Source organism: Dendrobates tinctorius, unplaced genomic scaffold (genome assembly GCF_039654945.1).
Source record: "Dendrobates tinctorius isolate UK_male_01 unplaced genomic scaffold, ASM3965494v1 ptg000187l, whole genome shotgun sequence".
NCBI lineage: Eukaryota > Metazoa > Chordata > Amphibia > Anura > Dendrobatidae > Dendrobates > Dendrobates tinctorius.
In genome coordinates this window covers 1,230,363-1,246,685 of record NW_027361854.1, presented here as the reverse complement: position 1 = coordinate 1,246,685, position 16,323 = coordinate 1,230,363, and the positions used below count along the sequence as shown (strand labels likewise).

General features: G+C 48.5%; 1 protein-coding gene across 11 annotated transcripts in view; it reads left to right on the top strand.

Annotated features, from left to right (window-relative positions):
- DGKA (diacylglycerol kinase alpha) overlaps positions 1–16,323 on the top strand; it is a 339,192-nt gene that overhangs the window by 115,807 nt on the left and 207,062 nt on the right. The window contains exon 1 of one of the 11 annotated variants that reach the window (XM_073552215.1): positions 9,832–9,970. The exons of 8 other annotated variants lie outside the window; for them this stretch is intronic. The gene's annotated coding sequence lies outside the window, so the exon portion shown is untranslated. Of the gene's footprint in view, positions 1–9,831; positions 9,971–11,686; positions 12,017–16,323 lie in introns of those variants that run through there. 2 more of the 11 variants (XM_073552219.1, XM_073552218.1) reach the window with 2 other exon arrangements.

Sequence of the window (16,323 nt, the reverse complement as noted above, 5' to 3'; positions counted from 1 at the left end):
CTTAAGTAGAAAAGAACCTAGACATGTTTGGTGTCTATGAACTTGTAATGACCTGGAGAATCATAATGGCAGGTCAGTTTTAGCATTTAGTGAACCACGTAGAAAAACCTTTGGGATTGCACTTTTTTTGCAATTTCACCTCACTCAATTTTTTTCCCGTTTTGGAGTTCACGACATAGTAAAACCAATGGTGTTGTTTAAAGGTACAGCTAGTCATGCAAAAAAACAAGCCCTCACACGGCCATATTGACGGAAAAATAAAAAAGTTATGGCTCTGGGAAGAAGGGGAGTTAAAAATGAAAATGCAAAACCAAAAATACCTCTGGTCGTCAAGGGTTTAAATTTTTTTTTATATCACAGTGACAATATTCTTATAGTTTTATTATGCATGTAATAATATCTGAACATATCGGAAGTTTTACAAAGTTGGTAATTGCAAAGTGACCCAATAAGACTATGTTCACACGTTGCGCTTTTGATGCGTTTTTACCACAGGTAACACCTGCTCTCTTGGCAGTAAGAAACTTGCTTCAAAAAAGCAGGTTTTGCTTAGTTTTTGCTGCGTTTTTGTCATGGTACATTGGTCTCTTGTGCATGCTGATAAAGTTTAATGCATTAAAAAAGCTGATTCGACTTCAAACAGGTTTTGGCACCAAAAATGCAGCAAAACTCACACCTGATTTTTTTTTTTTAACGTTTTTGCACCACCCATAGATTTCAATGGGTGAAAAATGCTGAAAGAGGTGACATGCTGCATTTTGCAAAAACTAAGGTATTGCACAAAATACTGAGGACATAAAAAAACAAGCTGTGTGCATGAGATTTCTGCAATATCTTAGGCTACTTTCACACTTGCTTTTTATTGCAGCGCGTTTTTCCCGCAAAAAAACGCATAGAAAAAACGCATACAAATGCTGCTTTTTTTTCCAAGCATTTTTATGCGCATGCATGAAAAAGACGCAGCGTTTTTATGCGTTTGTATGCGTTTTTAGTGCGTTTTTACCGCGTTTGCGTTTTTTTTCCAACATTAGTTGGCCACTCACACTAACCCAAACCATGACTTTACTAACCCTAACCCTTAACCAAACCATACCCTAACCCTTAACCAAACCATACTAACCATAACCCTAAACCCTAACCCTTAACCAAACCATACTAACCCTAACGCTAACCCAAACCCCTAATTTCCATTGTCAAACCAATGGTCAACAAAAAAACGCATGTGCAAAAAAACGCATACATGAGCATGCCAATGCGCACCCATAGACTTATAATGGGTGTCTTGCTGTAAAAAAAACGCATTGCGTGCGCATGCGTTTTTTTGAGGCAAGTCGGACGCCCAAAAAATGCAACAGGATGAGCGCACACCACAAAAAAACGCATGCACGTAAAAACGCATACAAACGCATGTGTATGCGCACATAAGCGCATCCCATGCAAAATATAGGGGAAAAAACGCATGCGTTTTTTAGCGCTAAAATTTGCATAAATCTGGAAAAAAAAATGCCACGTGTGAACATAGCCTAAAGGGTTGCAGATGCCGCTATATGTTTGTGGAAAAAGTGTTTTTCTTATGTTGCAGGCTGGATCAGGGGCATGTACACAGCATATTAGAATGCTGTGTATCATGTGTGAATGGTGGTGATCTTGTATCATATTGGTCAAACCTGGTGACAGGTTCCCTTTAAATAGGAATGTGCTGCTGACAATATTTAAATTGTATGAGGACCAATTGGGCAGTCATCGCAACCAATTGGTGCCCTGCAGTCGCATCACGGGGCACCAGTGGGCGTACGGGATGATGCACCCCCATGACAACGTGCTGTTGATGCTGTTCTCAGAGTTTGACAGTGACATTTAACAGGTTAACTGTCGCGGACGGAGCTTTGCTGCCCCCGCGGTCGTTAGACACAAGTCCTGGCTCTGAAACAGCCTTTATCTGCCAGGTATGGGTTGGGCAGATGATTCATCTGCGCTAGCGGTGACGGAGCCTCAGACGCTGCAGCCCGCGTCTGAGGCTCTGTCAGTGAATGATGGCACATCGCGAACTCGTGCCGCTTTACGGCATGCGTTGCGATGCGCCCGACAATGGGGCTAAATGGCAGTAACGTAATGCGAACCCAGCCTTAGTGCTGGACTCAGGCTTTCTACCCTGACTTCATCCTGTGATCAGTCGATTCAGCAAAAACCTGTCAAATTCCCCCTATATAACATAATTCACTTAAGCCATTTTTAGGCTACTCAATATTATATTGTCTTTGTTTCACCTTGTATTGTAAGAGTAATGACAATCTATGCTACGTCTATTAAATCCTGTCCAAAACTGAACTTTGAGCTGAAAAGCAAAAAGATATTCTCATAGTTTCAGTTATACCACTTTCTCAAGAGTGTATTAGAGGTGTATTTCTGTGCCCAGCTCGGTCAGTACTCCAATAGGCTTGACTTTTGGTAGTAAAGAAACGTTTTTACAGTACACAATGTGAAACACCCCTTATTGGCCTTTTCTTCTGACGTTGGCAGTAGCAACGTATTCATAGGATGTTGATCGGTTCCCGTATAAGGCCGAGTTCACACGTGGCGTTTTTTTCGCGTTTCCGAGCCGGTTTTTACCGCACGATTTTGCCGCGAAAAATAAGCATCCCATGCATTCCTATGGGATTCCGCAATGCTGTGCTAATGCTGCGGTTTTTACCGCGGCGCAATTGCTTCACGGTAAAAAACGCAGCATGCTCGTTAATTTCGCGGAATCGCGGCGATCCCGCACCCATAGGAATGCATTGTTCTGCTTACTTTCCGCATGTGGCTGTGCACACCATGTGAAAATTAAGCAGAACTTTTGCGGATGGTACCCACGGTCTGGAGGAGAGGAGACTGTCCTCCGGGCTTTGGGTACCATATCCCTGTAAAAAATAGAATTTAAAATAAAAAAATATTGTTATTCTCACCTTCCGACGTCTCGCGCAGCCTTCCCGCCTCTCCACGCTCCCGGTCCCAGTAAGCCTTTGCGAGCGATGACGTCCGTTCTCGCGGGATCGCGAAGTCTCGCGGTCATTCGCGCGACGTCATCGCGAATGACCACGAGACGTCGCGATCCCGCGAGAACGGACGTCATTGCGGTAATTGTCGCAAAGGATTCCTGGGACCGGGAGCGTGGAGAGAGGCGGGAAGGCTGCGCGGGACGTCGGAAGGTGAGAACAACAATATATTTTTTTTATTATTATTATTTACATTCTATCTTTTACTATTGATGCCGCATAGGCGGCCTCAATAGTAAAAAGTTGGTCACACTCGTCAAACACTATGTTTGACGAGTGTGACCAACCTGTCAATCAGTTCTCCAAGCGATGCTACAGATCGCTTGGAAAACGCTAGCAATTCTGCAAGCTTATTACGCATGCAAAATGCTAGTTTTTCCGTGGGAAAATCGCGGGAATTTAAAATGCGATTTTCCCTTGGAATGGAATTCCGGAATTCTCGCGGTAATTTCCGCGAGAGTTCCTCTACGTGTGAACCCAGCCTAAATAGGAAGGGAAAGTGAGCTTACCACACTTGCATGTATAATTTGGATGTCCTGAAACCATAGATTGGTGGGTGCCAGATCCTGCTGGTAATAAACAGTAAAGGAACAAAAAACATTGGGGATTTTCAGCACAGCCACCAGTAAAAGAAAAAAAAAAAACAACAAGCAATAAGGTCCATACCATGTGGTGAATTTTTGCGATCCAGATGCATTTGCACATGTGACACTGAGGCCCTATCATCAGTAATTGGCTCATAAACAGGGGCTACAACAAACGTTTGATAGATTCTGATTATGCCAAGATCAATTCCAAAACTAGGGATATGAATCTATGCTATCACAAAAAAATAAAACCAAATTTCACAACTCAAATATTCCAGTCGCCTTCAGTACATCTTTCAGTTTACAATAAGACAAGTTCAAGCATATTATTTTAAAATATTTACCCATCCTTAAAAAGATAGCAAAAAATGGATGTAGATGTGAAGCTAGAAGAGGTTTCTCTTTGGAGGAGTACATTAGATATTATCTAATCTTTCCAATGAACAACCTGCTAACAACACTTTCTCAGAAAAGCTATATCACGTGTGCAGGTAGCTGATGTAATATGTGTGGATTTACTGAAAATAAAAAAAAAAAATCCATTTCAGTGCCACATGGTGTGCATCCCAGAATTGACGTTTTCATTTGTAGTGACCCAGTCCAGAGTGTGTCCGTCCTTTTAAGTAATCCTGAATTGTGAGTAGCTTCTGTACACTACAGCTCACTCTCACTGCCCCTCTACAATATCCCCTGCTTTTGTGAGCAGTAATTCTTCATCTCTAGTCACCTCCATTTTAGATGCAATGCATTTCTCATTTGCTGTGTTCTGGCGCCATATAATTGTGAAAGTGTACAATGACTCATAATTATTGTTTTGTAAGGATCTGAGATGTGAATTCAGTCTCCTATTGGCCAGCTCCTAGTCAATAGGAGGAGCTGTTTTCCAGGCAAGTCTAGAATGTTCTTTAGTCTGAGGGATGCCTTTAGGGAGAGCAGAACACACGTGGAGGAGGTTTTTACCTCAAGATCTCCTGCAGGCCTAAAAGCCTGAGTTCCCTCTCTAACCTGTACAGACATCATTCTAAAGTCTTTCTGACTTGATTCACCAGTTTTCACATTCACCTATACAGTCATATGTTAAAGTTTTGGCACCCCTATTAATGTTAACCTTTTTTCTTTATAACAATTTTGGTTTTTGCAACAGCTATTTCAGTTTAATATATCTAATAACTGATGGACTCCGTTATATTTATGGATTCAAATGAGGTTTATTGTACTAACAGAAAATGTGCAATCAGCATTTAAACAAAATTTGACCGGTGCAAAAGTATGGGCACCCTTATCATTTTCTTGATTTGAACACTCCTAACTACTTTTTACTGACTTCCTGAAGCACTAAATTGGTTTTGTAACCTCATTGAGCTTTGAACTTCATAGCCAGGTGTATCAAATCATGAGAAAAGGTATTTAAGGTGGCCACTTGCAAGTAGTTTTCCTATTTGATTCTCCTATGAAGAGTGGCATCATGGGCTCCTCTAAACAACTCTCAAATGATCTGAAAACAAAGATTATTCAACATAGCTTTTCAGGGGAAGGATACAAAAAGTTGTCTCAGAGATTTAACCTGTCAGTTTCCACTGTGAGGAACATAGTAAGGAAATGGAAGAACACAGGTACAGTTCTTGTTAAGCCCAGAAGTGGCAGGCCAAGAAAAATATCAGAAAGGCAGACAAGAAGAATGGTGAGAACAGTCAAGGACAATCCACAGACCACCTCCAAAGACCTGCAGCATCATCTTGCTGCAGATGGTGTCACTGTGCATCAGTCAACAATACAGCGCACTTTGCACAAGGAGAAGCTGTATGGGAGAGTGATACAAAAGAAGCCGTTTCTGCAAGCACGCCACAAACAGAGTCGCCTGAGGTATGCAAAAGCACATTTGGACAAGCCAGTTACATTTTGGAAGAAGGTCCTGTGGACTGATGAAACAAAGTTTTTTGGTCATACGAAAAGGCGCTATGCATGGAGGCTAAAAAACACAGCATCCCAAGAAAAACACTTGCTACCCACAGTAAAATTTGGTGGAGGTTCCATCATGCTTTGGGGCTGTGTGGCCAATGCCGGCACTGGGAATCTTGTTAAAGTTGAGGGTCGCATGGATTCAACTCGGTATCAGCAGATTCTTGACAATAATGTGCAAGAATCAGTGACGAAGTTGAAGTTACGCAGGGGATGGATATTTCAGCAAGACAATGATCCAAAACACCGCTCCATATCTACTCAGGCATTCATGCAGAGGAACAATTACAATGTTCTGGAATGGCCATCCCAGTCCCCAGACCTGAATATCATTGAACATCTGTGCGATGATTTGAAGCAGGCTGTCCATGCTCAGCGACCATCAAACTTAACTGAACTGGAATTGTTTTGTAAACAGGAATGGTCACAAATACCTTCATCCAGGATCTCATTAATAGCTACAGGAAGCGACTAGAGGCTGTTATTTTTGCAAAAGGAGGATCTACGAAATATTAATGTCACTTTTATGTTGAGGTGCCCATACTTTTGCACCGGTCAAATTTTGTTAAAATGCAGATTGCACATTTTCTGTTAGTACAATAAACCTCATTTGAATCCAGAAATAATATTATTATTATTTATTGTTATAGCGCCATTTATTCCATGGCGCTTTACATGTGAGGAGGGGTATACATAAAAACAAGTACAATAATCTTAAACAATACAAGTCATAACTGGTACAGGAGGAGAGAGGACCCTGCCCGCGAGGGCTCACAATCTTCAAGGGATGGGTGATAATACAGTAGGCGAGGGTAGAGCTGGTCGTGCAGCGGTTTGGTCGATCGGTGGTTACTGCAGGTTATAGGCTTGTCGGAAGAGGTGGGTCTTCAGGCTCTTTTTGAAGGTTTCGATGGTAGGTGAGAGTCTGATATGTTGTGGTAGAGAGTTCCAGAGTAGGGGTGATGCGCGAGAGAAATCTTGTATGCGATTGTGGGAAGAGGAGATAAGAGGGGAGTAGAGAAGGAGATCTTGTGAGGATCGGAGGTTGCGTGCAGGAAAGTACCGGGAGACGAGGTCACAGATGTATGGAGGAGACAAGTTGTGGATGGCTTTGTATGTCATGGTTAGGGTTTTGTAATGGAGTCTCTGGGCAATTGGGAGCCAGTGAAGGGATTGACAGAGGGGAGAAGCTGGGGAATAGCGGGGGGACAGGTGGATTAGTTGGGCAGCAGAGTTTAGAATAGATTGGAGGGGTGCGAGAGTGTTTGAGGGGAGGCCACAGAGCATGAGGTTGCAGTAGTCAAGGCGAGAGATGAGGGCATGGACTAGGGTTTTTGCAGATTCTTGGGTGAGGAATGAACGGATGCGTGAAATATTTTTGAGTTGAATATAACTGAGTCCATCAGTTATTAGATATATGAAACTGAAATAGCTGTTGCAAAAACCAAAATTGTTATAAAGAAAAAAGGTTAACTTTAATAGGGGTGCCCAAACTTTAAAATATGACTGTATGTACTTGCGCACATGCCATGACACACTGTGGAGCTACCCCCGAGTACAGGTCTGTAACCTCTAATTGCTGCGTCTATCTCCTTCTGTAAACTACCAAAAGACACTGTCCAGTGCCCTTAAAGCTCCAGACCCCAATCACATCTCAGTATTTAAGTGTGAACTGTAATTGCTGTGGACCAGGGGCGTAACTAGAACTGATTCGGCCCCATAGCAAACTTTTGAAGGGGTCCCCTCAAAGACACACTCCCTTCAAGACACACCCCCTCACCGATAATGCATACTAGAGTCACATTATCCACAGGATAGGTGATCGCTTAGGTCCGACCATTAGACACTGCACCGATTGGAAGAGTGAGGAAGTTTTATCCCTGATAGGACATTTATCCCCATTTTAAAATGGAGTGGCAGGTGGGATATCTGACTGAAGCTCCATTCATTCTCTTTGGGGCTTTTATAAAAAAACAAGTTCAGCCACTGAGGGAATGAATGGATCAGTGATCAAGTCAGACATGCCACTCCAGTCTAATGGGGATAAAAGCTCCACATTCTGCCACACTGTATTATGGGCAACCACATAGTCTGCCACACTGTATTATGGGCAACCACATAGTCTGCCACACTGTATTATGGGCAACCACATAGTCTGCCACACTGTATTATGGGCAACCACATAGTCTGCCACACTGTATTATGTGTCCCATATAATTGTGACGGACTCAGCTCCTGCTGAGCCCATTTTTTGAGTGGACCCTCTGGGTCATGGCACCCACACGCCGAGGGCGAGCTTACCTTGTGAGAATCCACCCCCCTGTACAGGGAGTGTCAGGGGCAAGACCAAGGGGGTGAGCCACCACGACTGCTGGGACCAGACGGCCGGCTCAGGGGACACTAGACGAGTGTCTGACGACAAGGACGAGCAGGAAGCAAGACGAGACAAGACGTAGGTGCAAGGTAACTTCATTAGGATAGCATACAGTGTAAACAAGCAAACGTGCAAGGTGCGCGCGTGGGTACGCCAAGGTCCATAGAATGGTACGTGCCAGGTGGCACGCCTAGGTCCAGGTATCGGCACGATGGCATCGGACTCCGGACTGCTGGCAACGATCAACATCATCAAGGCATCAGGCTGTGGACATCAGCTCCGGACGTCAGGCCGCAGTCATCCAGCTCATGATCTCTGGCAGCGATCGGCAGGTTCCGGGCATCCGGCAGGCAAACCAGGTTCCAAGCAAGGAGGCACAACAGATATCTGGGCATGGTGCATGATAGGGAACACGCCGAGGTCCAAGGCTAGGTGCGTGTGTAGGGGACACGCCAGGGTGCGTGTGTAGGGGACACGCCAGGGTTCACAGACGAGACAGGGTGCATGTGTGGAGACACGCCAAGGCATGAGACAGAGTGCGTGTGTAGAGACACGCCAAGGCACAAGGTACGAGACAGAGTCCTGAGCGTGCAAAGGGCACGCCAGGGTCAGGCGAGGCAGAGTCCTGCGCGTGCAGAGAGGCACGCCAGGAACAGGGTTCAAGGACCAGGTTAGGACCTGTGCGTGCAAGAGGGCACAACAGGGTACATGGCCAAACCTGCGCGTACTATTATGGAAGCACGGGGAGGTATGCCATGGGCAGGCGAGGGCCTGCGCGTGCTTTAGAGAGCACGCAGAGCACAGTGCGGAAACAGAGTGAAGTGCAAGGGAGCACAGAGGGCATGGCTGGGGCACTGGCTAGCTGATCGGGCTGCGGCACAGACAGACGGGCAAGACTCCAGCGAACCCGGCTGAGGCATGGCAGGCGACACAGCTGTCACTGACCGACGAGCACGGCTGAGGCACAAGCAGGCGGGCACGGCTAGGGCGCGCACGGCTGAGGCACAAACAGGAGGCTAGGAAGGCCAGGCGCATGCAAAGAGCATACGAAGAAACAGAGCAGGGGAAGACAAGACGAGAAACAAGGCAGGGCTTAAGCAGAGTACAGAACCAGGAACGGAAGCAGAGCAGAGCAAGAACAGAGCTAGCAGCGGAGCGTAGGCCGAAGCCCAGAGCCGGGCCAAGGGAGAACCTTGGGACTAGCCTAGAAACGTGCAAGAGAGCATAATAGGAAAGAGTCTAGCAGCGGAGCGTAGGCGAAGCCCAGAGCCGGGCCAAGGGAGAACCTTGGGACTAGACATGGAAAAGAGAGGAGGAAGGGTGCGTGTGCCAGGGAGCACAACAGAGCACCATAGGAGAGAGCGAGGCAGAGCAAGGCAAGGTACGGAACAAGGCATAGCGAAAACAGGCAAGGCAGAGAAACAGAAGGACTACAAGTCCAAGCAGGACAAAGACAAACATGGCACAAGAGACAAACATAAGACAAGGCACGGGACAAGAGATGGAGTACGAGCACGGAGCGTGTGCAGAGAGGCACGACAGAGCAGAGTGCAAGGGGACAGAATAGAGGGAGCGCCCCACAGATCAAGCAGCCATGCAGGGACACCACACAATACTCAGGCCCTGAGCAAAGGAAGGGGCGGCCTGATATAGGGCATAGCACCTCCTCTTCCAGGTCAGGACCAGGGGAGCACTTCCGGGTTCAGATCCACAGGATAACAGAGCACAGTCACATGATCAGAGTTCCAGACATGACGAGTCGACTGCAGATCCAATGCTGAAACCTAGACAGGTCACATGATCATAGTTCTAGACATGGCGAGATGATTACCGAACCAGACAGTGCAGGATCTTTAGGAAACGTCACATGATCAGCGTTCCAGACATGACGAGATGATTGCAGAACCAGACAGTGCAGGATCCAGGCAGGGACACATGATCAGGGACTCTAGACAAGACGAGAAGATCACAGAAGGCAGAGCAGAAATGCAGGCATCCTGCAGCTCAGACATGAGGTGAGTGTGCACACTGCTCTAGTGAACATGCAGGACAGCAGACAAGATATGTGCATGCACATCGCTCCAGGAGTTCTAGAGACAAAACAGACATGGCAGACATGACAAACATGGCGGACATGACAATAATGCTCCTCTATACAGTATTATGGGGCACCTGCTCCTTCATACAGTATTATGGGCCCCCTGCTCCTCCATGCAGCACATTATGGCCCCCCTGCTCCTCATTGCAGTACATTATGGCCCCCCTGCTCCTCTATGCAGCACATTATGGCCTCTCCTGCCCCTCCATGCAGCACATTATGGCCCCCGTGCTCTCCATGCAGCATATTATGGCCTCCTCTGCTCCGGCACAGCTTCCAGCGAGCATGGGGATGAGAATGATATACTATTAAACTGCGTAGTCGACAACCATGGGCCCCCAGAAAGCTATTTTTCCTCTCAGTGGGACCCCATCAGGTAGCCGGCACTTCCAGGGAGGATGGTGACGTACTATTAACACAGCATAAAGGCGACCACCGTTGCGTGGGGCCCCAGAAACCTATTTTTCCTCTCATTGGGGCCCCATCACCAGGCAGGGTGCAGAGACAGCAGAGCAGCTCACCACACTAGGCTAGCCAGCTCTACACAGGGCAGGAGTCAGACAGAGGGAGCCCGGCGGAGAGCACACAATCACACACCACCACAGAGCGGGGCCCGGGCCGGCACTGCAGGACAGTGGTAGTCGGGAGCCGGCAGAACTGTATGACCAAGGAGGAGGAGGACACTGGAGGCACTGAGCAGGCCGCAGGGCTGCAGGAGTCAGACAGGGAGCCCGGCAGAGAGCACACAACACCACCACCACCACCACACAGCCGGGCCGGCACTGCAGGACAGTGGTAGTCGGGAGCCGGCAGAGCTGCATGACCGAGGAGGAGGACACTGGACGCACTGAGCAGGCCACAGGGCTGCCTGCAGGAGTCAGACAGGGAGCCCGGGTAGCGCTGATTGGAGCCGGGGACCCGGCCCCCTATATGGGCCGGGCCCCAAAGCAACCGCTTTGGCTGCTACCCCGGTAGTGACGCCACTGCTGTGGACTATCCATGAGAGACTGTTCCTTATTTGTTCCAAGTTATAATTCCCATTCCTGCTGAAGTAAATGCAACTGTTATCCCCGAGACCGGTGTGTCATAATTCCTTCGGCTGCGGACACCGTGTGGGGGTGGATAGCAGGGAATGTTCGGCCTGGTCATTACACATTAACTGTGACTCCCACCATGTGGTTTACTGCATTGAATGCAGAACTTGTAATGTACGATACATAGACTGCACCACCAGAAAGCCTAAAAAAAGCATCAATGAACATTTATCAAATATTAATAACAAAAATGAGTTGTACTCTGGAGCAGTCAAACAGTTTGCAACAAAGGCAAGCCCGGACGCCTGCCCCAAAGGGGCTACAGGGAGGGCGCACATGACTAAGGAGGGCTGCTAGGCCTGAGGGTTAGTGAAGGGTAAGGTGTAGTGCTTTTGTGTTTGTGGGGAAGGTGTGGGTTGGAGCTATGGGGCTTATGGTGCAATGTGAGTTGGCAGGGAGTGGTCAGTAGTGCTTTGTGCTTGTGGGGAAGGTGTGGGTTGGAGCTATGGGGCTTATTGTGCAATGTGAGTTGGCAGGGAGTGGTCAGTAGTGGGATGGATATATAGGACAGAACTGTGGGGGGATGGTCATTCCTTACCTTGCAGACGTCCAGAATCGTCAGCTCCTCACATCTGGGACTACAGCTTGAATCTTTGGATCCAGAAGATGGAATACCTCGTGGCACAGATGAAGAGGATGATGGAGCAGCGCGGCCAGCAGTGGATGAAGGAACAGCTGCAGCGATGGTCTGGTGATGGCGACGGCGGAGAAGATGGGACCCCTCTGCCTCCGAAGCGGCAGCGACGATCACGGCCTCCTGAGCACCTCAGCCCGGAGTTAAGTTTGCAGCGGAGGATGAGCCCCATTAGCAGACCTGTTGCAGAAGACATCGCGGGGCCGGAGCCAGAAGTCGAGAAGCAGGCAGCAAGGTAACGGGGCGGTGAGTGACGTGGCCGGCCTCCCCTCCATTTCGGATCACGTCACACAGTGGTGACGCGCACGTCGTGGCCACGTTACCCGGCGTGGTCACCTGACCCAGCGCGGTCATCGGCATCGGTGGACGGCGGTGACGTAACGCGGCAAGGAGCCCGGTGGCGAGGTGGTGTGTGACTTCACTGGCCTCATTTCCTTTCTCGCGGCGCTGGGGGGAAGCGGGTGGTGGCTCGGTCATGTGGCCACCCTTCAGCTGCCAGAGGCCACAGGTCATGTGGTCCGGCGTCGCGTTCCCCCGGCGTTGGGTGCCAGATTCAGGCCTGCGGCTGGAGCGCCAACCTCCCCCCCCTGTTTGAGGCTCCGAGCCAGTGACTTTTTGCCATGCGTTCCCGGACGGACAGTCGGTCTGGGCGCTGGCGCTGCGGCCCAGGAGGGCTGCAGTCGGCGTAGATCCATGGAGAAGATCGCAGTTGCGGTGCTCGACGCGGAGGACACGTGACGGCTGTTCCGTGGGGTTCCGCGGAGTCAGCCTAGTAAGTAAGGCTCACTTAAACCTTTATTAATGTCTAGATTATATTGGTTGGGAAGGGTGTTGCTACGTATGGTTTCGGGTGTTTTGTCTGGGGGTTCGAAAAGATGCGCGGCTGGTCCATGTGGACAGCGTTCGAATCTGTGAGGGAATGGTTGCTTTGTGGTCCAGGAGGCTGTTTTTGTGCACTTCATGAGTGTTGGGAGGTAATTTTTAATTTCATGCTAGTTTGCTTTTATGATAGTGGGTATATCTATGGGTGGCGACATCATTTTATTTTGGTTAGTATAATTGTGCTTGCATTCTCTGGGTGTTTGTGTATGACTGGTCGTGATTCCATGGCGGTTTGTGAGTAATTCAGGTGGTGTGTGAGTAATTCAGGTGGTGATACGGATATTGGCAGAACGGTGGTGGATAGCCATATCCATGCCAGTTTTATGGTTTATTGTTATAGGCATGGGGTCTTTGGGCTGGAGGATTATCGCCGCTCCAAGTATTTGATAAAGGTTTTGATGGTAGTTCACTGATGTGGTGAGCTGTTTCATCGCCGCGCCTAGTATTTGATAAGGGTTGATGTTAGTTCACTGATGTGGTGAGCAGTTTTATCGCCGCGCCTAGTATTTGATAAGGGTTGATGTTAGTTCATTGATGTGGTGAGCAGTTTTTATCGCCGCGCCTAGTATTTGATAAGGGCTTGATGGTAGTTCACTGATGTGGTGAGCAGTTTTATCGCCGCGCCTAGTATTTGATAAGGGTTGGATGGAAGTTCACTGACGTGGTGATCTGTTTGGGTAGTGCATCGGGCGGCTTAATCTTTCACGTTACGGTGGGATGTGTTCTATTGCTGGTCAGAGGTGAGGGGGTAGGTGGTCGAGTTTTCATTAGGGTGTGTTTTATTTATATGCCGGGTTCGGTTCTCCAATAGGGGCTTTGAGTGTACTAAGGGTTTTCATGTTCACTAGGGGCATTTTGGTTTGTTGCGGCAGACGTTCTGGTGAGGTCGAGATGCTTGGGACGGCAGATTTTTTCGGGAACCTGCCTTTCTGGCAGCAATGGATGACATTTCCCCCGGGGGGCTTGGAGTTGACCTTTTACCGGATTTGTTTTCCTGGTTAATTTCTGGGGGTACGTAGATATGGCGTGGGGTTATGGTTGGTCAATGTCCGGTTGTTGAGGTCCGTGGTTTGGTTTCTGTGTGGTAGTCGGGGATTATCTGGTATTAGGGATGGTGCAGTGCTTATTTTCTGTTCATGGTCCAACCTGGGACTACTATCTGGTATTAGGGAAGGTGGTGTGCTTATTTCTGTTCATGGTCCAACCCTTGACTACTTTGTTTTTCTTCATGCTCAGGGCGTTGTTGCGGTTATCATGTGTTTGGATAAGTCAAAGTGTTTGATTCACCTGGGGCCCTATGTCTAAGTCAGGTTAGGTTAACGAGTACATCGTGTCAGGTCGGGGGTCGTTATTAGGTTCCCGTGTATATCGCGCTGCTGTTTTTGGGGGGTTGATTTTGGTTATTGAATACGTGGGGCTATGATCCACTGGGGGTTTTTGCATGATCTGCAGTCATATGGCGTTCTTACGGTAATTTGCTGGTCGTGGCTGCCCTGGGGCAGTTTTAACAACTTTTGTACGTAAGGACTGGTGGGTTCTCACTGCGGTTCTTTAGGGTTGCCGATTGATCTTTTGGCAGACTGTATCGGGTGGTATTTGTTACAGTTGTTGATTGCAGCTACGTAGGAGTTTATTATACAGAGTGGATAGTTTTTCGTTACAATGGGCTAGGAGGTTTATTGTGGGTGCAGCTGGTCCTGCTTTGCCTTCTGGGTATACAGCTCTCCTTAGAGTCTTTTCTTTTTGGGTGCCCCCGGACGGGGGGGCCATGGTGAAGTGTTGCGCAAGGATGAGTTGGGTAACCCAGCGTGTGCTTTACTGGTCTCGGGGGTCCTGGTTGGTGAACGGTTTGTTTATCCAGCGAGTGTTGTTCCATTTGTCAGGAATTCTGTATAGAGCATGAGGCAGGACATGTTGTTTCGATGGCCGTGTGAATGGTCTCCCGCGTGGGTGTAGCCCGTCCGGCAATACATGGCTATGTCATTTATTCCGTTATGCGCATTTGTCAGGACCGGCTGGTATTATGGGGACACGGTTGTGGTGCAGCGCTGCTGCGGGGGAGGTGTACTTTAGGTAGTGGGTGAGCAGGTTGCAGCTATAACATTACTTTCATTAATGTCGGGCTGGTGGTACGCTGTGGCAGGGGAAGCTAGTGCGATGTGCATTGACTTTTAATGATTCTAAGGACCTGGTAATCGTCTGGGGCTGTGCTCCGTTTGGGGGTGCTTTTTGCGGTGCTTTAAGGCTGAGTGGCGGACAAGCATCGGGCACCGGTGAGTGCAATGTTTTGACGGACGGCCCGGGTTTATGGTGTCTGGGGTTTTTCGGGAGACGTGATGTGTGTCTGAGTTTTCCTGGACTTCAGGTGGTGTGGAGTCGCTTTTCTTTCTTTTGTGAGTAGTGTCGAATCCGCAGTTCAGCGGGGAATGGGTGCGGAGTACATCTCACTTTTGGTAAGAGGGTGGCAACAATAGTGTTGTGATTCTGGGTTCGAAGTGCATGGGTGATGCACACAATTAATTCGTTCCGGGTCGTGGTGATTACGGGGTGGATTGGTTTATGTTTTCTAGTTGGGTGGATATTTTAAGATAGATGCTATCACGCAGGGTTGACGGGACCAACAGCGTTTTGGTACTGCACGTGTGTGGTGGAGACTTGGTCGCTGGGGCGTCAAGGAGTTTGATCTGAGACATCGGGCCTGAATGCTCCTGCCTGGGAGCCATGCTCGTGTTGTTGTTCATGACTATATATAGTGGGGCACGTTTTTCAAGAATCTGTCGGAGGTTGGGGAACCAGTGTAGGTTCTGTTGTTACGTCTATAATGGTTGGCTTTGATTATTATCAGGTGGAGTGCAATTTTCTGCCTGGGAGCCGTGCTCATGTTGGTGTCCATAGGGGCTCCTGTTTGGAATGACTACATAGTGGGTTTTACTGGGCACATTTTCAAGAATCTATCGGAGGTTTGGGGAACCAATGTAGGTTCTTTTGTTCACGGCAATAATGGTTGGCTTTGATTAATTATTAGGTGAAGTATAATTTTCGGAGGCACCTGCAATGTTGCGGTCTCAACGAGGCAGAGGCGGCGGCTCAGGTTGGGGACTGGTCGCGCAGGCGGTGCATAGGATTGGACGATGCGGTTGGCTAGTTGCAGGTCTTGGGTGTGGCTGACCTTGTTGTACTGGTATTTTGGTGTAGGTTGGCATTGTGAGGTCTAATGGGGATCAGTTTTGATCGATTGGTCTTGGTACAGAAACATTGGTTACTCGAGCCGCAGAGTCGGCTCGGGTTGGGGTTTTTTTGGTGGTGGTACTCGCACATACAAGGTGTCATACGTGCTCGCGGTGGCGGAAAAGGAGGGGGGTATTTGAAGTCGGTGGATTGCACAAAGAGCGGGGGGGTGAACCCAGTGCAGGAGCGGGTTACCCCTGGTGGTGCAATGGTATACTTGGTTAAGGTGGGTCCCAGCTGTGCTGGGTCACAGCGGGACATGTTAACGTGGGACCCTGCTGTGCTCGGTCACAGCGGGGCATGTTAACGTGGGTCCCTGCTGGGCTGGGTCCCAGCAGGACATTGGTTGGGCAACACTCGGCTGGGTGTCCTCGAGCCGGTGTGGTGCGGCTGAGGGCACGTGGTGGAGCTGGTGTTGCAATCATGTACAAT